The sequence below is a fragment of the Falco peregrinus genome, unplaced genomic scaffold, assembly GCF_023634155.1.
Source record: "Falco peregrinus isolate bFalPer1 unplaced genomic scaffold, bFalPer1.pri scaffold_19, whole genome shotgun sequence".
NCBI classification, from domain to species: Eukaryota; Metazoa; Chordata; class Aves; order Falconiformes; family Falconidae; genus Falco; species Falco peregrinus.
Genome location: NW_026599591.1, coordinates 2,864,376 through 2,866,875, shown reverse-complemented (window position 1 = coordinate 2,866,875; position 2,500 = coordinate 2,864,376).

Here is a 2,500-nt window from a genome sequence, read left to right as displayed (position 1 = left end):
ACTCTAAACCTCAGCTGTGCATGGCATGTACCTAACCCTAACCCTAACCCTAACCCTAACCCTAACCCTAACCCTAACCTTAACCCTAAGAGACCTAACCCTAAACGGAACTCTAAACGTCAGCTGTGCATTGCATGTGCATAACCCTAACCGTAACCCTAACCGTAACCCTAACCCTAACCCTAACCCTAACCCTAACCCAAATCCAGACCCTAAGAGGCCTAACCGTAAACGGAACTCTAAACCTCAGCTGTGCATGGCATGTCCATAACCCTAACCCTAACCCTAACCCTAACCCTAACCCTAACCCTAACCCTAACTCTAACCCTAATCCTAACCCTAAAAGACCTAACCCTAAACGGAACTCTAAACCTCAGCTGTGCATGGCATGAACTTAACCCTTACCCTAACCCTAACCCTAACCCTAACCCTAACCCTAACCCTAACCCTAACCCTAACCCTAAGAGGCCTAACCCTAAACGGAGCTCTAAACCTCAGCTGTGCATGGCATGTAGGTAACCTTAACCCTAACCCTAACCCTAACCCTAACCCTAACCGTAACCCTAACCCTAACCCTAACCCTAACCCTAACCCTAACCCTAACCCTACCCCTAACCCTAATCCTGACCCTAAGAGGCCTAACCCTAAACGGAACTCTAAACCTCAGCTGTGCATTGCATGTGCATAACCCTAACCCTAACCCTAACCCTAAGCCTAACCCTAACCCTAACCCTAACCCTAAACCTAACCCTAAGCGACCTAACCCTAAACGGAACTCAAAACCTCAGCTGTGCATGGCATGTACCTAACCCTAACCCTAACCCTAACGCTAACCCTAATCCTGACCCTAAGAGGCCTAACCCAAAACGGAACTCTAAACCTCAGCTGTGCATTGCATGTGCATAATCCTAACCCTAACCCTAACCCTAACCCTAACCCTAACCCTAACCGTAACCCTAAGAGACCTAACCCTAAACGGAACTCAAAACTTCACCTGTGCATGGCATGTACCTAACCCTAACCCTAACCCTACCCTAACCCTAACCCTAACCCTAACCCTAACCCTAACCCTAACCCTAACCCTAACGCTAACCCTAATCCTGACCCTAAGAGGCCTAACCCTAAACGGAACTCTAAACCTCAGCTGTGCATTGCATGTGCATAACCCTAACCCTAACCCTAACCCTAACCCTAACCCTAACCCTAACCCTAACCCTAACCCTAACCGTAATCCTAAGAGACCTAACCCTAAACGGAACTCTAAACCTCAGCTGTGCATGGCATGTACCTAACCCTTACCCTAACCCTAACCCTAACCCTAAACCTAACCCTAACCCTAACCCTAACCCTAACCCTAACCATAAGAGACCTAACCCTAAACGGAACTCAAAACCTCAGCTGTGCATGGCATGTACCTAACCCTAACCCTAACCCTAACTCTAAACCTAACCCTAACCCTAACCCTAATCCGAACCCTAACCCTAACCCTAATCCTGAACCTAAGAGGCCTAACCCTAAAAGGAACTCTAAACCTCAGCTGTGCATGGCATGAACTTAACCCTAAGCCTAACCCTAACCCTAACCCTAACCCTAACCCTAACCCTAACCCTAAGAGACCTAACCCTAAACGGAACTCTAAACCTTCAGCTGTGCATGGCATGTACCTAACCCTAACCTTACCCTAACCCTAACCCTAACCCTAACCCTAACCCTAAGAGACCTAACCCTAAACGCAACTCTAAACCTCAGCTGTGCATGGCATGTACCTAACCCTAACCCTAACCCTAACCCTAACCCTAACCCTAACCCTAACCCTAACCCCAACCCTAACCCTAACCCTAAGAGACCTAACCCTAAACGGAACTCAAAACCTCTGCTGTGCATGGCATGTACCTAACCCTAACCCTAACCCTACCCTAACCCTAACCCTAACCCTAACCCTAACGCTAACCCTAATCCTGACCCTAAGAGGCCTAACCCTAAACGGAACTCTAAACCTCAACTGTGCATGGCATGAACTTAACCCTAACCCTAACCCTAACCCTAACCCTAACCCTAACCCTAACCCTAACCCTAACCCTAACCCTAACCCTAATCCTGATCCTAAGAGGCCTAACCCTAAACGGATCTCTAATCCTCAGCTGTGCATTGCATGTGCATAACCCTAACCCTAACCCTAACCCTAACCCTAACCCTAACCCTAATCCTAACCCTTACCCTAACCCTAAGAGACCTAACCCTAAACGGAACTCAAAAACTCAGCTGTGCATGGCATGTACCTAACCCTAACCCTAACCCTAACCCTAACCCTAACCGTAACCCTAAGAGACCTAACACTAAACGGAACTCTAAACCTCAGCTGTGCATGGCATGTACCTAACCCTAACCCTAACCCTAACCCTAACCCTAACCCTAACCCTAACCTTAACCCTAAGAGACCTAACCCTAAACGGAACTCTAAACCTCAGCTGTGCATGGCATGTACCTAACCCTAAACCTA